At 33.4% G+C, this 25,600-nt stretch overlaps 1 long non-coding RNA gene across 1 annotated transcript; it reads left to right on the forward strand.

The window, feature by feature from the left end:
- The first annotated feature begins 16,195 nt into the window (after positions 1-16,195).
- LOC111692062 lies at positions 16,196-17,752 on the forward strand. The gene is made up of 3 exons (XR_002763127.1): positions 16,196-16,966; positions 17,070-17,150; positions 17,467-17,752. It is a non-coding gene; the product is annotated as an uncharacterized LOC111692062 (long non-coding RNA).
- The last annotated feature ends 7,848 nt before the right edge of the window (positions 17,753-25,600 follow it).

The raw sequence follows: 25,600 nt of genomic DNA on the forward strand, positions 1-25,600 counted from the left end.
CTGTGTATACGTAAACAATTTTTTTCACTTAAAAAATGTAATAGCATAGGGTAAATATACAGTATATTTAATGCATAAATAATAAACTTTGTTTATAACAAAATATGTGCAAATTAGACAGTTAGCATTACGATATTCGAATTCCTTGGCTCGCGAGACATCGGATTAAAGAAAAAGATCGAAATTGGTCCATTAGAAGCCGAGATAAATGTAATTTTTTACGTACTTTCGCATTTTGAACCTCCGAATTCAGTCTCGGAGCGAAAGCCCCCTCCATCACTTTATTCGTATTTCAACACTCTGAACATAAATATATTTAGTTATAATTATTACAATTACTTAAATAATTAATTTTGTTTTTATTTCGCGCCAATATCCTTGGCAGGAAAACTGACCTCGGATGGAACGGGGTAGAGCGGGATTATCGCTCTGTACTCACTTCATCGCTGTAGGCCCGGACGCTTCGTAGAGGTAGGCCCTTTCCCTGTCATTCCGGGCCACCAACGCGGCCGGATTCGATCGGTTCGTGGGGCCTCCTCCTGTCCTGGCTGGGCCCCGCCGGCTAGGGCCCTTTCTTCTGGCGCTCTTCTTTCTTCGCCGGCTCGTCTTATTTGGAAATTATTTTTTTTTAAATACAGATAAAATTAAGAAAAATAGTACTTTAAAATTATAATTTTTGAAAAAAACTAAATTGCAAATTGATAAATGTAATCTAATTATTTAAAAATAAAAAAAAGAGAGAACTTTAAAAATTTACTGTGACAGTCCTAATCAACCGATTTCAATTTTTCAAAAACAGTTTGAAAGGTTGAGCGGTCTTTTCTACTTGAAAAAATTTTCAAGTATCTGGATGCTTTATTTGAGGCTGTGCAACATTTTGAAAATTCGAAAATTATTTTTCAAAATTTTGTTCAAAAAATTATTTTGCGAAAACTATCGAACCAATTTTAATGAAATTTGGTGTGTTGTTTTATTATACTCTAAAGTTTTTTTTTACCAATATTAGAATGCCCACGGAGCAATTAAAATATTTTTAAAAAAAATATCCAAAAAAACTTGATTATTTTGCCTTTTTTTCATCAATTATTGCTATTTTGCAACATCGGTAATAAATTTAAACATATTTAACAGACAGTATATTGTGCAAAATTCAATTCTAAAACTTTTTTCCTCTTCAATATTCTTCCAAAATGCATAGGTTCCAAGGTAAAGCATGTATTTTTTAAAATATTTTAAACATCTTTGCAATTATTGCTTGTCCCCTCTCACATCCACCTCAAAACAGATCCGCCCTGGTCTAATATGAAATGATGTCTTTTTCGCTAACAATTGATCGCATACTTTCATATACAGAAATCATAAATGAGTCTGATATTAATGACCACTGTTGATTAAATATGTATATCATTAATATAGTACCTCTATCATTCATAAAAGTTTACAGTCAGTATAACCAGTGGAGGCTCTAGACTTCCATACCACAGAGGGCGGAAATATTTAGGTAGGTACAAAATTAAAAAAAAAATTCAAATATAATCGGGCAGTTTTATTTTAAGTACTATTGAAATGTAGAGAAAATGTGTTCATCATTATTTTTTTATAGCGAGAGTCTATTCTTCAGCTTTTATCCGAAATAAAAATAAAAAATAAAGTTTGTTATTTTTCACACCATAGATTTTTCAATAGATAGGATTGCAAGTGTTGTTAGTCTGCCTTTATAATCTAATTTAATCTTTTACAATCTTTTAAAAAAAGCACAAGAAACAATGCGTAGGTAGCACAATTTTACAGCACACGTAAAAAAATTACGTTTAATGATAAAAGAAATCTGGGAATAGCTATTATTTGATTACGTTCGAACTAAGCAGAGCCCAAACGCATAGCAAATATGCGCTATTCCCGTTCCGTCATTTACAGCTGCACGAGAGTAGCCATGACCACCACTTTACCGATTTTACGAGCTACATGTATTCAGTATTTTTCAAATGCATTTTTCAAGTCGAGTTAAATTGACTGCAATTATTTCAGAATAAGAAAGATTAAGCATAAACGTAAACAAACAAGGAGATCGTATACTTGTATATATCTTTATAAATGGTATGTACTTGACTTTATATAAGGCATTAGAGACAAATTGGGTAAATTCTGATAAATTTGTTACAAGAGGACTTACTTATTATAAAACTATCCTCTACTAATACTACTTGACTTATAACGACATGATTGAAGAATAAGGCACTTAAAATAATAAGACCTTTTCCTTGTTGTCTCAAAGAATAAAAAACAATTGCTAGTTTTATTTCGTACCGAAACAACTTTTTTAGTATGACAAATTAATGAATGCGTTCCGTAAGAATCTAGAGTTTTTTTATTTTGTATATGAAAGTACGGTAAGAAGCTTTTGTATTAATATAAAACGGAAATATGATAATATTACCTCTCTAATTGTTCTAATTCAAATAATATTGAGAATATGAGACATTTACTGCATTCATTTACTTAAATTGATTTAATTTTCTTTTACTATCACTGCAAAAATATTTAAGTATGTAAAAAATCTAAAAATAATAATGCCTAGTTTTTTTTTTCTTAAAAATACTATGTAGTTTTCCTGTTTCTTTCTTAGTAAAATTACACTTCATGTGTCGTAAATATACATATATCGATAATGTAAATTTACATTGTAGGCGAATTACACAAGAAGTGTAAAATTACATGCTAAACTGTGTTCCACAATGATGGAAAAAAATTCATATATTCCGGGCGTTTCACGTCAACGTGAATAAAAATGCATCAATATTGACCGGTCCGGATAAAACAGTATTTTTACACTTATGACAAATATTCATTTTTCAAGTTTGGAATTCAGAAAATAATAACTTTTTTAAATTATTGATTAACAAAAATTGTTGGATACTTTGTGCTGTATTATTATTACATTAGTAATACCATCTAATTCAGAATTAAAAATGACTTTAAATTTTGTCATAAAAAGAGCAGTGACGTATTTAAAAAAATAACCTGATGATGGCCCCTCGAAGGCGAAACGTCGGATTGCAAAAATGTTGACGCCATTGGATAGAGCAAAAAAAGTGACAATATAAATAAGTAATTTATTTTAAAATTCGTTTTCAAATAAAACCAGAAAAAAATAGAACGATTTTGCAAAATTTCTGTTTTTTTCCGGATATCTCCAGAACTACAATGAATTTTAAAACTTTTGTAAACGGCTATTGTTAGGTATAAAAAAACACAACTTTTTCTAATTTGAGCCACCCCGTTTCCTAGATCCTAATGCTATTCCATCCTTATCTTGGACACACTGTATATGTATGATGTAACTTTAAATTACCAACTGTGGCGTCATATTAATCTATACTCTGTTTGGAAATGAAAGAGAGTAATAAAACCCCGAGATAAGAACCGGCCATGGGCGTGCTAATATTTCATTCCAGATAATTATCGGGTAACACTAATGCTAACAGGTAATGGGTGTACATTAGTATATTTTACTGGATACATCATAGGGCAGGAGCCAGTGTATTGTGACAGATCAATCCAGTCTTAGAGCTGAATATACGAAGACGTGCTAGTGCAGTAGAGTAAAATTCGACTTGTGTTTAGTGACTATTGTGCCAGTGGATATAATATTGTTTGGGTAAAATGTCGAGCTTATCAGATTACGTACCTGCTAAACGCGTGAAAAGATGTGCGCTGTCTCAGAATGAGAAGATTATTATATTAAATGTATTTAATGCATTGAAACACCAAAATCCTACCAACAGTGTTGACGACATCGTGGAAAAGTGTTCCAAAATGACAGGGATTGGAAAATCGACTATCTACAGACTTTTAAAGGAAACAAAAAATGAACAAGATACTGTAAATCCCCCAAAATCATCTACAGGGAGGTCAAAAGTCGTTATAGATGATTTCTTCAAAAATGTCATTCGCAGAAAAGTACACTCATTTTATTTTAAAAAAGAAATACCAACGCTAAACAAAATTTTAAGTGAACTTTCAGAGGACAACGATTTGCCAAAAATCAGTAGAAGCAAATTATGGGCCGTCTTACGAGAGTTGAATTTTTGCTGGGAAAAGCAGAACAGGAAGTCAGTTCTTATCGATAAAGATGAAATTATTTGTTGGCGAAGATCCTACTTAAGATCAATTAGAAAATTCCGTGACGAAGGGAGGAATATTTATTATCTAGACGAAACTTGGGTCAACGAGGGATATACTGTAACAAAAGTATGGCAAGATAAAAATGTAAAAAGTTTTCGACAAGCATTTTTGGATGGACTTTCAACAGGGTTCAAGGCACCTTCAGGTAAAGGGCGAAGATTAATAGTGACACATATAGGTAGTGCCAGTGGTTTTGTAGATGGCGGTTTACTTTTATTTGAATCTAAAAATACAGGTGACTATCACGAAGACATGAACGCAGATGTTTTCGAAGAGTATTTTACACAGATGTTGGATCTTATTCCTCCGGGGTCTGTAATTGTCATGGATAATGCCAGTTACCATTCACGGCAGACCGAGCGGACGCCTACGACTGCTTGGAGGAAAGCCGATATAATTCAATGGTTATCCGGAAAAAACATTTCTTTTGAAACAAATATGGTGAAAAAGGAACTTTTGACACTTGTCAATCTTAATAAAGATCAGAAAAAATATGTTATCGATGAAATGGCAACAAATCGCCAAATAACGGTACTACGGTTACCACCTTATCACTGTGAACTTAACCCAATCGAATTAGTCTGGGCGCAGGTAAAAGGAGATGTAGCGCGAAATAATACGACGTTTAAATTAAGTGACGTGAAAATTTTGTTAAAAAATTCCTTGGAACGAGTAACTGCAGATAACTGGCAAAGATGTATACATCATGTACAAAAAGAAGAGGAGAAAATGTGGGAACTCGATAATTTAATTGACGTTACTGTGGAACCTATCGTTATCAATCTAGGAGACGAAGATAATTCATCAGAATATTCAGAGGATGAATTTTAATATACCTACTTTTTTATTTTCTTTATTGTACATTTATACAACACTACATTTACTCACCATAATTTGAATTTTCAAAATACATATATTTTTGTGTGGAATAAAAGTCTATTCATTAAATTTAAATAAATATTTTGATAATAATATTGAATAATTTTATTTGAATTACTAAAAACCCTCTTAACCCGGTTATGATGCTTAAAGTAGCCTCATGTTTTGAAATGCTGTTTTTATATTGTTTACTTATAAGAGAAATGGACCGAGAAATTGAAGCGGCATAGACAAAGACGGATTGTCGGGGATTAAATTTTAGCTACCTGCTACAATTTAGTACAGTCCGATCGCACAAAGTTTTGTTAAAAGTAGACCTCATCTATACGGAAAATACATAATATAAAAATATTGAATATAAGCACCAGTACTACATTTATTTACGATTTGCATACATAATGAGCTTTTATTACTCTCTTTCATGTCTAAACAGACTATAGTGTGTAATTTTGCATACAATTTTGATGATCGGGTTAGTGAAATAATTTTTGCAATTATTTTTATTCAGTGCAATGTTTTGTAAATAAATGATGGAACTAGAACGAGCACTTTTAGTTCATATTAAATGCAAACTGTATTTTCTCAGGGCCATCACGCCGCAGCACTACCCACAATCTAGACCTCATCCATTAATAAACGCTTGTTTCATTGTGATTAAAAATCAATAAACGGCTCGAAGTGACCCTTTCCCTAACCAAATTTTAAACAATACGAAATCGTTTCGCAAAACATTTTCGGGTTTAGGACGTTAAGATTTAATATCGGGCACGGTAATATCAACTCATTTTGTGTTTAATGGTTCCCATGAGGAAAGCCGTACAAAATATGAAGGAGAATGAGCGATTTTATTGAATTATTGAAAAGTAAAAGTGGCGCTGACTCACCGCTCGATACCTGCTAACTATACACGAGGAACATGACGTCCGACAAAATCAACAAGAATAAAAACGTTTTTTATCCGTTCCCAGCTGAGTTACTTTCATTCATATAACATTTGTACGGGATAAATCACATAAAATTTTGTGTAATATCAAAGGAATATACAAAAAAAGCAAGAAGATTTAAATCAAACTTTTCTTTTTTTGTTTCTTTTTCTGATTGCACTGATAAATTTAAATTACTTATTTGTTTATTATCTACCTATGTAGAATAATACATAACTTTTTATTTTACATTTAATTGATTGATTATAAGTTTGAAAGTATGTCGTTAATTTACAATCAATGGACGAAAAGTAAATCTTACACATTTCAAGACCATATTAAACTTTATGAATAGTAAGTATTAAATAAACTAATACTGCTACTAATGCACTGAATATTAATATGTCTTCATTAGTTACCAGCAAACTTATTAAACTAGTTAAAGGAAAACAAACCTATTTAACTTTAGTAGGAAGTTAGTTTGATTCCAGCGAAACTTTTCTACCTAGTGTGTTGTTTTTATACACAGAAACTGATTGTGACATGAATTACTTACATATAGGGTGGCCCAATAATGTGTCAAAGTTCAATATCTCCCTTATTATAAAGATTTGAAAATACAATTTTATGGGAGTGATGTACTTAAAAAAGTTCACATTTTAAAAATATTTTGAATTATACAGGGTGATGCATTAGGGCGGAACCGTCTTTAAGGTGGTTTTTCTTAAATGGAACACCCTGTATATTTTTGTAATCTACAGAAAATTCTCTTTCCAGCGATGTCTTTGTTTTGTATTCGATGCGGCGATGCCAAGTTATTTGAAAAAATAAGATAATTTTCTTGGGAATTATAAAGATTTTGCTATTTTGTTCTTTGTCTACATCTTTGGTCCTCATGCCTACAAAATATTTTTTCTTAATTACAGGTAGTATCTGCAGAGTGGATAGATTTACAGAACCCCGTCCCAGCGAAAATTATCTTATTTTTACAAATAACTTGGCATCGCCGCATCGAATACAAAAAACAAAGACATCGCTGGAAAGAGAATTTTCTGTAGAATACAAATTTGTAAAAATATGCAGAGTGTTCCATTTAAGAAAAACCACCCTTAAGATGCTCCGCCCTAATGCATCACCCTGTATAATTCAAAATATTTTTAAAATGTGAACTTTTTTAGGTACTTAATTTTTTTCAATTCTTTATAATAAGGGTGATATTGAACTTCGTCACACTATTGGGCCACTCTGTATCTAGATCATACTGCAAACGAATATTTCGACTTATCGTAAAATTAATAGATTTTTCATATGTAAATCGAGAAAATTAATACTGTTATCCTTTCTACAATTCCATGGAGTTCTAATATTAGAAAAAATATATATTAGTTCAACACAGGCTTATGGTTGTTTCTATATCATATTAACTGTATACCCTCTTTTTTATCATTCTACTAAAATCACGTAGGGTTGTGCGAAATATACGAAAATCTTTTATTGTAGTTATAGAGGGCCGTCCGAAAAAATGCTAGCTAGCCATTTCTGAGACTAAGGAAGATTGGAGAAGGTCCTTCTAGTAGCCTATTTGTACATATTCACGTACGTACAAAACAAAGCGAGGACTTTTATTTTTCTTATCATAAATAATAACCTGCTGTACGGGATGAAACTTAAAAGTGTACGTGTATTTTAAATAGCCGTATAGTTTACTATGGAGGACATGTAATTAACAGCTGTCAAAATAATAATACCTAATAATATTCCTGGAATAACACTTTCTAAACGTGTACGATAATTCTTCATATTTCAGACCTCATGAAAACTGTTATTACATCAAAAAAGCCCGTGCCCAATAAAACATTCCCCGCTATTATTTCTCGGAGACCCACGTCGCCGTTTGTAATTTTTTTTATTAAAGAAAATTGCGAGACAACACTTTCTCCTCCGAGAAAGTCCAGTGGTCCCAGTCACGTGCTCATACTAGCTCGCAATCATCGTCTCTGATCACAGTGTCGAAATTGTCAGCTACACTATATATCATGTCCCTGCTTGTTACTTCAGAAACGTGAACACGTCCCTATAGCTTACCGGATCGAACTCTCCGTATAAAATAGACCGAAATATACCTTTTTCATATTCTCACGCAAGTAATTCGACGTTGCAATGACGCTTGGATATTATCTAATTTGTTTTTATTGAATTACACCTTTTTACAAACATGGAATTATTCTTTTAAATATAACTTGTCTTTAATACTGTGCAATGCGACAAAATTTCTGTACTATGTTATACTCGAAAACAATATCAGTTCATCATTTTGACATCACGCATAACTCTTGACAGACCTCTTTGAAGAAGGCTGCAACAGATGTAACAAAGGTGAACAGATTGAAGTTATCTGTGTATAAAATAACATTAGTTCAACGATTGTGGTATATATCATTAATGAATACTTTATATACAGCGGACCACGAGTCGAGCCGTGCGGCATTCCACAAGTTGCAACTATTTCAGTCGATGCAAAACCACTGTATTGAACTTTCAATAACCTGTCAAGTTTGTTGTCACCAAAATTTGATAACTTACGAAAGATATTACACTGATACAACCTGTCAAAGATGTTTTGAAACACAGGTCAACATTTGATCTAGGGACAATCGTCGAAAGTGACTATGATATATAGGTTAAGCTCCATCACATCAGGTTCAAGGTGATTTGAAGGTCAAATCAAGAAATGACCTCAAAAAAATCTGAAAAATTTCATGCTTATGTTTTAGAGGTCACTGAACCCGAATCCGAAGTTTGTTTGCGCCTACGATACACCCTAGAGGACATTCAAGGTCATTTCAAGGTCATTCATGAAGTATTTTGGATAGAAAATTTAAAATCAGTCTGAAAAATTTCAAAAAATTCGTCTGAATGTTCTTGAGGTCACTGAACGCGAATCCAAGGTTATTTAAGCCCCATCACGTCAGGTTCAAGATGATTTGAAGATCAAATCGAGAAAAAGTTTTGTAAAAAATCAGAAAAGATACAGTAAAGTGATATTGGATTGACTAAATTCGAATTCGCTGTTATTTTCGTCTACAAGGACTTACCTATTGTATCGAGGTCATTCAGAGGACTATTCATTTTGACCGTGTCAACGTATGGGATAGTCATATGCCAACTTTGTTAATCAGAATAGTAGAACGAAAGCGAAACATCAGAAAAATAGACTATATCTCCATACAAACGTGTAGATGGTTATACGTAGACAGATGGAAACTCTTTGAAGGCCTTTAATAACCTCCAGATCAACAATTTTTAAATTTTTTACACAACTTTTTCTAAATTTAATCTTCAAATCACCTTGAACCTGACGCGATGGAGCTTAAATAACCTTGGATTCGCGTTCAGTGACCTAAAAAACATTCAGACGAATTTTTTCAGATTTTTCAGACTGATTTTACTTTTCTTTTCTATCCAAAATACTTCATGAATGACCTTGATCTAAAACATAAGCATGAATTTTTTCAGTTTTTTTGGAGGTCATTTCTTGATTTGACAATCAAATCACCTTGAACCTGAAGTGATGGAGCTTAAATAACCTTGGATTCGCGTTCAGTGACCTCAAAAACATTCAGACAAATTTTTTCAGATTTTTCCGACTGATTTTAACTCTTCTACCCAAAATACTTCATGAATGGCCTTGAAATGACCTTGAATGACTTCTAAAGAGTATCTTGGGTAAACAAACCTCTAAAACATAAGCATGAATTTTTTAAGATTTTTTGGAGGTCATTTCTTGATTTAACCTTCAAATCACCTTGAACTTGACGTGATGGAGCTTAACTAACCTTGGATTCGTGTTCAGTGACCTCAAAAACATTCAGACGAATTTTTTCAGATTTTTCTGACTGATTTTAACTTTTCTATCCAAAATACTTCATGAATGACCTTGAAATGACCTTGAATGACCTCTAGGGGTAAACAAACATCTAAAATGTAAACATGAATTTTTTCAGATTTTTTGGAGGTCATTTCTTGATTTAACCTTCAAATCACCTTGAACCTGATGTGATGGAGCTTAACCGACCTCGGATTCGTGATCAGCGACCCAAAAAAAAACCAAAATACCATAGTCACTTCTGACGATTGTCCCTAGATCAAATGTTGACCTGTGAAATTAATACAACGCTCATTATGGATATTTTCAATAGGTCTGGTGTGTTTTATTGAAATATGAAATTCTGATAGGTAAAAACAGCTTTTTCTTTTCTCTTAGCGTTGTTGATAATTTGGTCATAGATAGTTGCGAAAGATTGCACCCAAAAGACGACCTTGTGGCAGAGCATGGACTCTTTGCCCTCAAAAAGGCTTTGTTACTGTAATTTTATACCCACGTCAGACCAATACCTAAATACAAAAGACTTTTAGGTGGATGACAGTAGATGTTACAAAATAAAAAATTTATTTCTTAATTCTACAACTTGAGGAAAGCTATCATGAGGCAGAATAAGCGCATTGCTTCTGACAGAGCAAAGCTAGGATGTGTTTAAACGAAAAAATAACCGGCAAAACCCCCTGTATTTTTTTATTAATCTGTCATAGAAAGTGACAGAAATCCTACAAATGTTACGAAAATTACAAGAGATTCGTCGAACTATCAACAATGCCGTTGCGTTTATAGAACCTCTGATTGCTTCTTTTAGGAAGAATTAAAGGAGGCAGCGTTTACACCTGAAGCACGAAGATAACAAGCAAAATCCCGTCAAAGACCGGACGCTTCTGAGGCCCGACGCCCGGATAAAAAGCTTCGATGCCCGTACCTTGCGGACCAGCCGGACTTGATATGCCTGCAACTGGGAGTAAGCCGCAGGGGTTACCGGAGTTAGGAAGGATACGTGATCCGAAAACTTGCTGCAGTCGACAGTGCCGGTCCTGTGTTGTGTTACGAGAGGTGTGCCTGATGTCACATGCACAGCTACAACCACCATATCTGCCGAAATTCGGCTTACACTGAGAGAAACGTTTATGTTTATTGCTACAATGTAATAGCAAAGGGAAACGGTATACGAATAAGGCAGTTAATACCAACAAGGCGAACTGTCTGATTGGGTAATATTATGTATCTCTCGATGTATGTCCTATGGCCCTCTCGCTTTCCGGATTTAAATCCTCTAGACTTTATTTCGGAGAATGTTTTAAAAATGTAGTGAAATACAATAGTTTTAACAAGTTCGAAGTTATTCTTATAATATTATGTACTTTCATGCTAAATCTGTCAACAGGGGTCATTGCAATCTGCTAATAAAGTCGTTGACAGGTTGGATTGCGGCATTCTCCTACGCAAATGATCAAATTTGGGTGTGTCGATAGACTTTTTAAATTTTTAAATTCCTGCATTCCTAACAGATAAAGGCTCAGTGTTCATGGTTCAACTGAAATTGTTGCTACTTCTGGAGTATCTCACGCTTCAGTTCTTGGCCCGTTATTATGCAAGGAGTTCATTAATGATATTTGTGATAATCTTTATATGCAGGTAATTTCGAATTGCCCGCCTCTATTACTAAGGAAAAAGATCTATCAAGGGTGAGTGATTGGTATCTAAATAATTACCACTAGACATGCATTGTCCAATGCGTTTGTCAGGTTAAAGCTTGAGTATGCTTCCACCTTTTGGAATCCATTGTATGCTACTCTCACTAAATCTGAAAAAAGTTGCGCCAAAAGTATCTCTCTCTCTATTATTCCTATGTAGACTGTTGAATAATAATAACGATAGTTCTGATATCCTTTGCCGTACAATATTCATTATACCATCTCTTCATTTTTTCTCTTATACGTTTTATATCGATATGCTCCACATAACAAATCATTAATTTCTACTACGTGTTTAAATCATGGGGAACTTCAGTCACTTTTTGATTTTAATTTTAGGAGTTTAATAAGCGTTGATACTTTTTTTAGAAACAGTGGTTTGAAAGTATTTTTGATTTATTCCGTGCCGAGCTATTGAATCGAGTTATAGATTCTTCCGCATGTTTGGCTGTACAGATCTCAATTTAATTAAATTTAAATGAACGTTTCCCTTGGTGTGGAACCGAGTCCAGCCCTCTGGTCCAATTTCAATTAGCTCTGTTAGTCTAGTTTCGGCCGTGTCTACTCCGCTTGTATATACTGGGCTCAAATCTCTTAAACCGACCAGAGATCACGTTTGAATCATTACTTCATGACAGATTATGCCTTGGGTCAGTGGGCGCTTTGAATTTTCTGAGAGCACGGCTACTAGGGTGCGAAATTCGCGACGTGGTGCTTGGTTTTGATTAATATACCGACTGCCTCGTTCTTTATTGGTCCTTTATTCCGAGCAGCGAGGATATGAGAAATACACATTATAAATATCACGGAATGGGGATCTGCCAAACATCGTTTCAGAAAATTTAGTACTGCCGAGAGTACATTCTTCATCTCTCCCTACATTTTTAAGTTTATAAATATTACCCGGCGACGACCATTGTTTCAGATGAGTTAGTAGGAATGGAATCGCATTCTTTGTTTTTCGTTTTTTACCCTATATCAGGATTTAGACCTTGATTCACAAAAACAACTGTAAATATAGGTTACAGAGGCCTTCTTTGCAACAATCTCATGTCAGTTTCAGATCAAATCATGTTTCATACCCACTGCTTATTTATTTTTTGTTTTTCCTTCCTTTCATCCACTGAAATATATTTAAATTCCGCCGGAACGCCTTATGCCAAAGCTAGTTTCCTCCAAAATACTAGACGACATTGAGTATTTTTCCAAGAGTCATAAATACGAGTATAATTTATAATTGTAGATAATCTGTATATAGGCAAATTTTGACCTAGGTTTTTAGCCTATTTCTGCTATAATATTAAGTTCATTCAACAAAAACATACACATAATTTTATCATTAAATAATTTGAATACAAATAATTCAGACGAATTTAACCTAAAAATTTTTTAAATTTGTTTTTCTTATGCTTTCAATGTGTAAAGATGTTGAAAATATTGACATCCATATAGACCAGACGACTGTTGTGGGAACCTGACCATGGTTCAAAGGGTTCAATTTGAAGACCAAACGGCGTTCTAAGAAACTCATAATGTCCATTATCTGTTGAAACTGCTGTTTTCTGAATATCTTTAGGATCCATTTCTATATGTTGGTATCTACTAGCTAACTCTAATCAATACTGAACTTACTTCTTCCACTGATGTCCATTTTCTTAGGAACCATCCGTATAGGAGACAACAATGGTGATAATGAATCACTTATCATATTTTATTCAAGTACGTAATTTATGTTTGTAAATAAACTATTGATATTTTAATCAGTTTCGCTTGTGAATTCTTATGGAAAGCGTTCTTTATTTGCAAAAGCTTACTGAACGAATAATTACCTTTACGTTTTTTGCTAATACAGGTTCGTATTGAATAACCCGAAACCATATTGAAATACGCATTCCGGTACGAAACCCAATCCGATATTCCGAACAAATTTCCAATAAAAACACATGTTCACAGTGTAACTTTTAATTTTCCTCCGATCGTTAAGGTTTATAACGTTTTTTCCTGTTTATAAAACCATCTACTAATGATTGTATCCGCTTTCAGTGGTGGCAATTTCCTCCTATATGAGATTTTATAGGTCATTGTAAACCCGTGCCGTTACGGTTTTGTTGCGGTCTAAGCCGAATGCGTATTAGCCAACGTCATTTTCGGTATTATATTCACCAAGAGCCAGGACAAAACAGTTTGGTTTGATTTATTTCGGGCTATAAGCACTTAATACAGGGTTTTTCATTAAGAAAGAGACACGGTGGAATGGGATGTTCTTAAGATCGATATGGGGTTGTCGGAAATTGCTTGGTTGGACCATCCATTGCACAAATCAGTTTGAAAATTGGAAGAACATCCAATGCCATATTATAAACTAACCAACAAATAAGGACATTTTTCATTCTCTTATATCAGTCCGAAAACTGAAAATCAAGTATTGGTGTTGCCTATATTACCTTCGCTATATTTCACACTACAAAGAACAGAAAACAGACCCATTTTTGTACTGATATATCTTTTTAAAACTGTGGAAAATAATTATAAAATTTTACACCGCGTTGGGCAAAGAACGTACAAAGGCAACAAAGGAAAAGTAACCAAATATTTAATGAGTAATTCACAATTTACAATTTTTGTATCTTTCAAAAGTAGGTTAATTTTTGCTTTGTTGCCTTCTAATATATACTAATTAAAATTTCATTAATGTTCAACATTTGCTTTTTTAATAAGTAACACTGAAATTACAATTATTTAAAATATTTTTCATATTTTTCTGGTAATACTATTTTTGTTCTCGGATTCTGGAAGAACGAGCAATTTTACGTTCGGATACGTGGTCGATTTATTTTCCGTGGTCGGAATCTGGTGTCCGTTTGATGAAGTTAGATCACGTTCAAGGTTATTTAAAGGTCCATTCTTATTTTTTTGTATGGTAGTACAAATTCTGACCCAGAGCGAGAAAGAACCCCACACAAATTCAACGGAAAATGGTCCCAGTTGATTTAGCTGAACTTGCAATATGTTATAGTTTTTGACTTTCTGATCAAAAGTTATCATGGGCCCAAAGAACAGTTTCAGAAATAAGGAGGGGGGAAGTATATGATTTTGGCTGAGTAAGCTCTACGAAGTATCAAATTGATGGATTAAAAAAACTGAGGTATGTAATGAGTACCCCTCCCAACAAAACTTATATACGCCGTGGTTGAAATTCAATACAAGCCTTTTTTAATTTGACCTTGAAATTACCTTGAATTGACTTGAAGGTGACCTTTAGGGTTACGCTATCTCCAGATTCAGATTCTGCGAACCCAAAAACCTATACACTCACTTGTCAAAATTCAATACAAGTCTTTTCTTCAGTTTAACCTTGAAATTACCTTTACCTGACCTTCAGGTGACCTTAGATAGTTAAACTATCCCCGAATTCAGGTCTAGCGATCCCAAAAGCATTGTACCTACTGGTCAAATTTCATTACATGCCTCAGATTTTGAATCCATCTACTTGAAACTTCGTGAAGCTTACTCGGGTCTACAGCCAAAATCACATACTTCCCCCCTCTTTATCACTTAACCTATTCATAGGATCACTTTGGGCCCATGACAACTTTTGATCAGAAAGTCAAAAACTATAACTTACTGCAATTTCAGCAAAATCGACTGGGACCCATTTTCCATTGATTTTGTGCGGGGTTCTTTTACGTTCGGATACATGGTTGAGTTATTTTCCAATTTTCAAGGTCATTTGAAGGTCAATTCTCAGGTTAGTATCTCTTAGCGAGATATCTGGAAAATGACCTCTACACAAGATTTGAGTCATCGGGTGACCTTGGTCACCAAGTGTCATGGTCACTTTGATAAAAATTATTAGAATCGACTCTAAGACGGAGAAGATAATTTTCGTAACCATGAGATCGAGTTTTCATGATTGAGGGCATAAAAATGGCAACGACAGACTTCTTATTCGAGAATTTGGTCTTACATACTCTCAGCCATGTGGCCGTACCATAATTCATTTCACAGTGAGGATACTTCAAATTCTACCTCAGAATATGCTGGAAATGGTGACATTGTCCCGGGGATGTGTGGCTTGATCTATCCTACGGTATTCGGAGGTATTTCCTTCAAAGAACAACAGTTGACCTTAGAACAACCTTGAGCATGGCCTTTAAGGTCAAAGGAAAAGTCGTTTTCCCGACATTTCGCTATCCTGAGAAGTTCGAGACCTTCAAATGGTCTTAAAAATGAAAACATTTCTCGCTTCTTCAGAATCCGAGGTCAGAAAATGTATTATCATCAAAAAAACAAGAGTTGGCCTTCAAATAACCTTGAACATGACCTTAGAAAAATCAACTACATATGTGAACGTAACAAGAGGACAAAAATTGTATTATCATAAAAAACAAAAGTTGACCTTCAAATAATCTTGAACATGATATAACTTCATCAAACGGACGCCAGATTCCGATTCAGCGATCCCAAAATTGTATGGATATGGCGATCTAGTCTATAACACAATATTTCTTCCATGGACCTGTGCAATAAATGTGCAAATAGAGCTCTCATCCTTAACAATTAACAACTATTTAAAAATATTATAATAATAATAATAATAATAATATTTATTCAAATAATATCAACAATACAATAATGTACATATATACACATATATACATACATATACATAAAAAGTGAATAAATTTATACTCGATAAGTGTTTAACACTTGTTTCAAGATAAACACAATAAAAGGAAAGGAATACAGTACTTACAATGAAATTTCAGTGCATATTCACAATAAACATACATATATTACATATAAACCAACAGTTGCATAAAAATACAGTACACTAAAAAAATACACAAACTACATCAACGAACTAGGTGCACTAGTCTGCTGGAACCTAATGAAAATATTCATACAACACTTCTCTAGGCGTTTCCAATATATATATTTTAAGTTTTTTCTTGAATGAAGAAAATGACGCATTATGAATTTTTAAATAATCAGGTATCGTATTATATAATTTTGGAGCCAAATACATATTGGATCTTTGACCTATATTTTTTTGCATCAAAGGAGGTAAGTATTTATTTATTTTCCTTGTTTCATAGTGATGTGTGATTAATTCGCATTTGTCCTCTACTAAATGATATCTAGAGATACAATTATAATAGTATAGTTGCCTTATATCGAGCATTTTGGCTTCACTAAATAATTCGCTAGTAGAGTAAGTTTGTTCCTTCTTAAATATTATCTTTAGAAATCTTTTTTGCAGTATTTGAAGAGGTTCAATATGACTCTTAACAGCAGAGCCCCAGGCTAATATAGCATAATTTATATGGCTTTCCACTAAGGAGTAATAGATGGTCTTCAAATACTGCATGGATAACAAACTACCGAGATACTTAAAGGTATGTATTATTGACTGAAGTTTTTTTATAATATAATTTATATGATTATCCCAACGTAAATGACAATCTAATAATACACCTAAATATTTGACTTTTGTTTCAGGAAGAATCGTAAAAATGTTTCTGTTGATTTCTATATTCAAGCAATCAAAGGATGGAATTGTTGATTTATTACATGTAAAAGGTAAGTAACTAGTTTTTTCCAGATTAATTGTTAACAGTTTATAGTTAAGCCAGTCATTAATATATGACAGATCTCTTTGTGCAACTTCCTTCAATTGATCCCATGTTTCAGCCCAATGAAAAACGGCTGTATCATCCGCAAATCCTATAATAAAGCCTTTAACTGGCAAAGTGAATAGATCATTTATATATATTAAGAATAATATTGGCCCCAATACAGTACCTTGCGGTACGCCATATTCAACGGTTAATTTCTCACTGCAAACATCACCCACTCTCACGCATTGTTTCCTATTTTTTAAATAACTTTCCATTAGTTTAAGGCACTCTCCTCTGACTCCTATATTTTCTAATGACTGCAAAAGTAGAGAATGGCTGACAGTATCAAAGGCTTTGGTTAAATCAATGAACGTGCATAAGCAAGGCAAACCCTTATCAAGTGCTAGGGAAACTTTGTTTATAAGTGTAATGATTGCATCTTGCGTCGATGTGTTTTCCTTAAAGCCATACTGTTCCTGAGCTAGGAGTTTATTCCTATTTAAAAATGATACTATTCTATTTTTAATAATTTTTTCAAAAATTTTGTTAAAGTTTGTTACTAGAGAAATCGGTCTATAATTATATGCTTGTGTATTATCACCCTTCTTGAAAATGGGAATAATGATAGAATCTTTAAATGCAGAAGGCCAAATACTAGATGTCATACAGTTATTTATAATGTAAACTAATGGTTCAATTAAAAACATGGCAACAGATTTTATTATTTCTGAACTTAAATTATCATTTCCAGGTGATTTGTTATCTTTTAATTGTAATATTACGTTTTTTAGTTCCTGGTTATCTGTAGGTAGCAGCACTAATGATGATAAAGAGTTTTTTTTTGTAAATGTAACATTTTGATTAAGTTTTGGTTTTATTTTTTGAGCTAACGATTTTCCTATATTTGCAAAGGTTAAATTAAATTCATCAGCCATATCTTTAGAATTTGTTATAATGGTATTACCAGATTGTAAACTACTTATAACTTTTGGTTTTGAATAAGATCCGGTAATATTTTGAACTACTTTCCACAATTTTTTTGAATCAAATTTATTTCTATTAATTAGATCATTGTAATAATTTCTTTTTGCCGCTTTTATTATATTTGTTAATTTGTTTTTATAATTTTTATATTCTAGTAATAACTCTAAATTATTAGGATTTTTTTGCAAAACACGAAACATTTTATTTTTTTTACTTACAGATTTTATTATTGAATTTGTAATCCAGTTATTTTTTTTATGAAATTTTCTTTTTAATAATTTAGTGACTGTGCAGCTTNAATAATAATAATAATATTTATTCAAATAATATCAACAATACAATAATGTACATATATACACATATATACATACATATACATAAAAAGTGAATAAATATATACTCGATAAGTGTTTAACACTTGTTTCAAGATAAACACAATAAAAGGAAAGGAATACAGTACTTACAATGAAATTTCAGTGCATATTCACAATAAACATACATATATTACATATAAACCAACAGTTGCATAAAAATACAGTACACTAAAAAAATACACAAACTACATCAACGAACTAGGTGCACTAGTCTGCTGGAACCTAATGAAAATATTCATACAACACTTCTCTAGGTGTTTCCAATATATATATTTTAAGTTTTTTCTTGAATGAAGAAAATGACGCATTATGAATTTTTAAATAATCAGGTATCGTATTATATAATTTTGGAGCCAAATACATATTGGATCTTTGACCTATATTTTTTTGCATCAAAGGAGGTAAGTATTTATTTATTTTCCTTGTTTCATAGTGATGTGTGATTAATTCGCATTTGTCCTCTACTAAATGATATCTAGAGATACAATTATAATAGTATAGTTGCCTTATATCGAGCATTTTGGCTTCACTAAATAATTCGCTAGTAGAGTAAGTTTGTTCCTTCTTAAATATTATCTTTAGAAATCTTTTTTGCAGTATTTGAAGAGGTTCAATATGACTCTTAACAGCAGAGCCCCAGGCTAATATAGCATAATTTATATGGCTTTCCACTAAGGAGTAATAGATGGTTATAAATGAAGTAGCAGTACAATTTTTCTCCGCTAATCCATACGAATATTGTGGTACTTTGTTCGACAAATTGGGTGTTCAATTTCGATAATCAGATAAGAAATACTCGAATAACTTGGGAATCTAGGTTGCAGACTTTGCAATAAGAGCATCCTATACCTGTGGCAGTATAAATTAGTTTAATTAGATCCAGAAGAGTATAGCAATCATCCTATGCTGCACAAACTAGTGCAATGAATCGGAAATAAAAGATTTGGTACAACAAGCTAAATAAGTAAGAGTGCATCCGAGAACATTGCCAGAAGGCTTTTACAAAAAAAAATATATATATTATTACAACGTTCCTTATGCGACGACCTTGATATCACATATTAAAATCTTTTAGACGACAAGGAACACCATTAGAGTTGGATAATTTGTAAAATTTATGCGTTATATCACACTTGAGTAACTTTATAGAGTTTGTTATAAGAAATTTAAGAAGCGCAAAAAGTGGAAATATGAAACTGAAATTATTAAGGTAAGGGTAGGAGCAAAGGGTGAAACGAAGGAAAGAATAAGATATAGGGGAAGTCGGTTCAAGATTGTCCCCAGAATAAAGAACGGTAAATTGTACAGGGTGGTCAACAAACGAACAAGACCCATTTTCCACGAAAATCTATTTATATAAATCACGAGCGTTCAAATAAAAACGTGGTCGAAGTTGGCTCTGACACATTGGACGTAGGGAGTAGCTTATAGCGACCAACTTAACCTCATTTCTCAACGAGCTATGTAGCAGCTGTCAGTTTCAATAACGTTAATGACTATATAACTTTATTTTAAAGAATAATCGTGATAACAATAACAAACAATTAAAGGAGCTGCGGAAAGTGTCCCCCTCCTTGTTATAACAATAAATTAAAGCAGCTGCTGAAAGTGTTCCCCTCCTTGTTCCAAGCACTTTTCACACCTGTTCCTCAAAGAATTAAAGACATTTTCTAAGATGCTCCGGGTATTGTTAATTTCACGAATCTTGTCTATAAGTCGAGCCTGCAGATGGTTTAAATCAGGAATAGGCAGTTCAAAAATAGTGTTTTTAAGGTAAGGCCACAAAAAGAAATCACACGGCGTAATATCACATGACCTCGGTGAAAATTCATGTTCAGCATTGAGACTTATTAGTCGATTTTGGAAAACTTCCCTCAACATATTCATCGTCTCGCCTGCCGTATGTGCCCTTGCGCCATCTTGTTGAAAGTAAAAGTTTGTAATTTCGTTTTCTTCCAGCTGGTTAACAAAAGGAGCGATAATTTCTTCTCTATACCTTTGCGCAGTAAGAGTACCATTAAAAAAAATAGGTCCATAAATCCTTCGATTGAGAGCACACCAAACTCCAATTTTTTGAGCGTGTAGAGGGCCCTCGACAAAAAAGTTATCTGGTTTTTCAGAAGACCACATTCTCATATTCTGTGAGTTTACGTAACCACTTAAATGAAACCAGGCTTCATCAGAAAAAAAGGTGATATTATGAAGTTCACCGTAGTTGTTTAAAAACCATTCACAAAATACAGCCCGTCGCGGAAAATCAACTTCATGAAGTTCTTGCTGACAAATTAAACGATAGGAGAACAAACGCAAATCTTTTTTAACACTGTGTGGCAGGTACCGACTGATACTCCCACCATTTGTGATAAAACAGGTACAGAAGTTCTTGGCGCATTTTCCATTATTTGTTGGACATTTTCTTTTAATTCTTCAGTCCGCTTTTTAGGTCGGCCGCTTCCTTCTTTTCTTGTTACACTGCCCGTTTCACGAAAAACATTAACACAACGCTGAACTGCACTTTGAAAAATTTTGTACTCAACAACGCCGGGAAATTGATTTTGAAATTCTATGAAACATTCATCAATAGAATACTTCCATATTCCATGAATCTTGCGTCCATTTCTAAAGTAGGACTCTATGATAAACACTTTTTGTTCTTGAGAAAACACCATTTTAAACGATTTTTAAAACGAAAATATTCAAATTGATAGCGGCGATATAGCGCTTTGACAGATGACGTTTAAGTTCATTTGCTATACGCTACGCCCTACGTCCAAATTTTCAGAACCAACTTGACCACGTTTTTATTTGAACGCTCGTTATTCATATATTATATGCAATTCTGTGTCCATCATGATAATTTAGATTTAAAAACATACGCAAAATTGTTCTTGTTTATATTTCTTACAGGGATTGACTAAATCAATTTGATATGAGAAATGAAATAATTCACGGTTATCGTCATTAATTTTAGCAATTCATTTATGTCACTGAAAATTAGTAGCATTTTCTGAAAAAGCAGAATAAATTACATAGAAAAGGTATGTATAGACGTGCCAATGGTAATGGACTTGTCATCTGTATGCTGAGTCTAGTATCATTTGCTCGAATTTTTACTTTCGAGATAGTGGAAACTGTGGTAAAAACCTTATTGCTCCGAAAGACTTAAATCTCTTTACATACATAAGTCAAAGATGTTGAAGAACTATAATTTGAATTCAAATTGCATCGCAGAATTTTAGACACCGTCATATGACTAGATAACTTATAAGCTTGCAACATGTAGTACGTTGTTCATGTCGTTTATTCTGTTTCATTATATTCGTTTGTATTTTATAACTATCGTTTTTGGTTTTGTTAACACTGACGATAATACTAAGAGCCACCAACAGATTATATTACTATCCTCGTTCAACAATGACTTTGTGATGCTCACCCTGTCACTTTAAACTGCAGGCGAATGCGGGAACTTAGAATTCATGGTTCAATCTCTCTCTCGGTAGATTTTCGATAGAGACAGAGTTGAAGGATGATTAATTGTGCAAATGAAAACATCACCTTCATAGAACGAAAGCACTTCACTATGCTGGTGCAGTCACTTGGATTATAAGTATATTCTACACATCTACAGTCCATTCTTACTCTCTCTCGACATCGATTATGAAAATATCGTTTTTACTACGAGTCGTGAATATATTACCATCAAATGAAGAGGTGTTCAATAGAATAGCGATTATACAGGGTATTTCAGATGTAGAGACGTGGATTGAATGGTTAAAATAAGAGGAAAATGCGACTCTTCTCATTTTCTATGAAAATATTTTTATTATCGATCGTAAACGGGAAAAAATCAATGATAGACACGTTCAAGGTTATTTAAAGGTCATTTCTTGTTTTTTTTATGGTAATTCATTTCCGATTTCCAATTCTGAAAGAGAGAGAAATTCTACGGTCGGAGACGTAGTTAAGTAATTTTTTAATTTTCAAGATCATTTGAAGGTCAAATACCCCTCTCAAACTTCTCGGTTTGATATCGCGTCAGGATGGCGAAATAACGGTAAAATGAACTCTTTGGAGGACCACCATCTGGTGACTTTTCATTTGACTTTGAAAGTCATATTTAAGGTTGTTTCAAGATACAACAACAACAACAACAACAACAAGCAGCAGCAGCAGGAACAATGCTACTCTTGTCTTTGTTTGTTGAACAACGTAGGATGGATCATGCCACACATCTCCTTTCGGGGCAAGGTCACCATCTCACTGAAATCAATTATGTTAAAGCCACACGCTGAGAGTATGTAGGACCAATTCTCGAATAAGAAGTCTATCTATTGTTGCTTTTTTTTGAAAATTTAGAAAAACCAGATCTTATGCACACGAAATTCATCACACCGTCCTCTAATGATTTTTATCAAAACGACCTTCAAGGTCAAATCCAAGTTCACCAAGTGATAAGTCTCCGATGATTCAAACTACTTTTGTATAGTCATTTTCCTGATATCTCGCTAACCTGACGAGATACCAACCTGAGAATTTCAGGGGGGATCTGACCTTCAAATGACCTTGAAAATTAAAAAATTACTCAACCGTGTCTCCAAACGTAAAATGTCTTGTTCTTTCAGAATCCGGGCATAGAAATTGTATTACCATCAATTCCAAGCCTTGATCTTCAAATAACCTTGAACATAACCTTGAAAAATAAATCAATCACCTATTCGAACACTTTCAGAATTCGGGGATAAAAATTGTATTATCATCAAAAAACCTTCAGTTGACCTTCAAATAACATTGAACATGATCTAACTTCGTCAAAAGTACATCGTATTCGGTCTAATCGGTCTAATCCTTCAAATATTTATGCAATATTTTGTATCCCGTTTTAATTTTTTTATAATTTCAACATATTAAAAAAAAGATAAACTGAAGTTTAACATTTTCTATTTTCTTCCATAACATGTTAGGTATAAATATTTACTTGATCAATTTTAGAACCAAAAACGAGTAAACAACAGTGGCATGTACAGAGGTAAAATGTAGTACATATGTGGAACTTAAAAAACAAATTGGATTTATAATAAATCACATATAAAATAAATAGTTTATGAGAATACAGGATTTCTTGTAGGAACAGGGGTGCCAGACGTGAACTAATATCTTCATAATGCATCCAGAAATTACTCAATTTCTAAACCCCTTAAAACCGTACTGCACTGGGTCCCATGACAGGCAATGGTTTATTACTTTGAATTGAATATGATCCTACTATAATGCCTAAAATGACATAAGGTTGACTTTAGTGTGAAAAAGTTACGTTTTAGTAGTGTGCGGATGTGGTATAAAGTAAATATTTCTTTATTTTTTGTACTTCACAGGGTAAACAATAAATGGTATCAACAAATTGTAGCTAAGGGTTGTAGAAATAATTAGGCAAATTGAACAAGCGGCCACCCTAGCTCAACTAAAAAAAACAGTTGATAAGCATATTTTCGAGACAAGCCTCTCGGGTACGGTATGAATTGTTGCGACAGTGTTTTTATACATTATTCATGATAATTCCCCAGCTTTTGGGCGTGTTGGGCAATGTAACTACAGTTCACGAATAAATAAACGAAATAATGAAAAGGTAGAAGCTTCTCGAGCTCTATATATCCGTCTGAGCTGCATTTAAATATAGTCGAAGATCAACTTCCGTGTCCACGACAAAACGCTATGTAAATTTTAAACGTTAAAATGAAAAGTTTTTAAATAAAAATGGTTTTTTATTTAAATTGACAATTATCTGCAATAAATTTCGGTTTAATTGATGTATTGTTCGTATTTAAATCGCTTTTATGTAACAATCAGTGGCACAAAGCAAAAGTCAGGAACTGAACGAGTGTTCAAATTTAATAATTTGCAGATAATTGAAACAGTAAATTTAATTTACATTTTTAGAACAATGTTAATTTAAAGTTGCGATGAGAATGAGCGAATTAAAATGGTTTAAACTGGTTGTTTTATTGGTAATATACGGTTTTTAATAACATGCAAGCAAAATTTCTTGTGGCCTCCAAAATTTTGCAACACTTGAAAAGCAAAGCTGAAACATAAAAATTTCGATTTTCAACCGACGCTGTCTGAGTGCTTGTGAATCGAAACATGGACGATTTTCGTAGAGAGAAAGACAGAAGAAAGTCCGCAGCAGGAGTTTCAAACTTACTTGCCGAATTAACACGGCAGTTGGTTTTTTACCCGTTTACCATCCTGTCATATCATACCAGGTGTGAAGTCAACTGGCATTAGCGGCTTTTCAGAGGTAGCAATATGGAATGTTAACTGAATAGCGGAGGTTAATTTTCGTTGCCCTTCGTAAGCGTTCGGAACTGGATCGGATTCTTGTTAAATTTGAACCGTTCACGATTTAATTTTGTTGCTGTTTTGATTACTTTGGATTAATTTAATATATTAAGCACTGATTGGCTGGTGTAGTGGCCAAATAAGAAAAAAGTGTAAAAATGTACCGTATTTTGTTTTGAATTTTATAACTTTTTAATATTGTTTGTTATTAAATGAGAGAGGAAATGTTTTAGTACCATCATTAATACATTGAAATGCTTTATCTCCGCAATGTGCGAATAAGCCGTAAGAAAAACCCGCCTAAGAGACGTTGATCCATGTATTTTGGTAATAAACATAAATCTTGCGACGGCTTATGCCCCCTTCCTCATCCTTATTGGAGTCTTAACTAGATCGAAGGGCCGGCAATATGCATCGGCACTCGGAAAACCTCAATTTTCAGGTTTCAAATCAACCTCTCGATATTTCTATTTGTAATCCCCTTTGAACGAGAGCTCGGCTTCCTCCCCCCCGCGGTTCTACTGTAACGGAGTTCTCGCTCTCACGTATCGAATTCCAGAGCTTCGCTGGGGATCTACTGGATCCCAAAAGTGGAACCGTCATATTATTTATCCACTGCGACTTCGCTGCATTCATTATACTGTGCTAGTTGTACAGAAATGTTTAATTTGGACGGGCTTGGACTTTACGTCAGTATTACCTACATTTAATTTAAATT

Source organism: Anoplophora glabripennis, unplaced genomic scaffold (assembly GCF_000390285.2).
Source record: "Anoplophora glabripennis isolate ALB-LARVAE unplaced genomic scaffold, Agla_2.0 scaffold370, whole genome shotgun sequence".
NCBI classification, from domain to species: Eukaryota; Metazoa; Arthropoda; class Insecta; order Coleoptera; family Cerambycidae; genus Anoplophora; species Anoplophora glabripennis.